Source organism: Macrobrachium nipponense, chromosome 46, assembly GCF_015104395.2.
Source record: "Macrobrachium nipponense isolate FS-2020 chromosome 46, ASM1510439v2, whole genome shotgun sequence".
Taxonomy (NCBI): Eukaryota; Metazoa; Arthropoda; class Malacostraca; order Decapoda; family Palaemonidae; genus Macrobrachium; species Macrobrachium nipponense.
In genome coordinates, this window is record NC_061106.1 from 24,111,655 (window position 1) to 24,112,271 (window position 617).

Sequence of the window (617 nt, forward strand, 5' to 3'; positions counted from 1 at the left end):
TGCCTGTTCTGTAAGCTTGCATTGTGGAATCTAAAGAAAATTTGGTTTTTAATCATCAATATTATAGCCTCGTTACAGGTGTTCTTTGGTTCAATGAAAATGTGTGATTAATTTAATGACAACATCTGTTCACTGCTTTGTTTACACTCAAAATATCAAAGATAATTTCAAAATTAAGTCTATTTTAACGAAGTTGAGGATAAAATTTTTTCCAAAAAGTTAAAATTACTGGCATTGGAACTGGAATATTCAATTTTCTTAAAAAATACAGTAAAACAAAAAAGACAGGCATACAGCAAAATATTATGCGTGATCGTTTTCACCTAAACAAAACCAAGTTTAAAAAACAAATTCTTTAACTTAGATACAGGAAATGTTGAAAGTCCATGAAGGGTAAAATAACCTCACTTATATGCTGACATGAATTTGGTTGAGCTATCTGAATAAATCTGTTATTTTAAAAAAGAACAAGAATAAATCAGCAACACAAAACTTAATTTTTTTTTCGGAACAAATGTAAAACGGGATTTCCACATATCTTCTGGCAGCGAGTAGACTAAAATATTCTTATATTTTCATTTTACTTTTATTTCTCTTGCGTATCTTTTGTACATTAA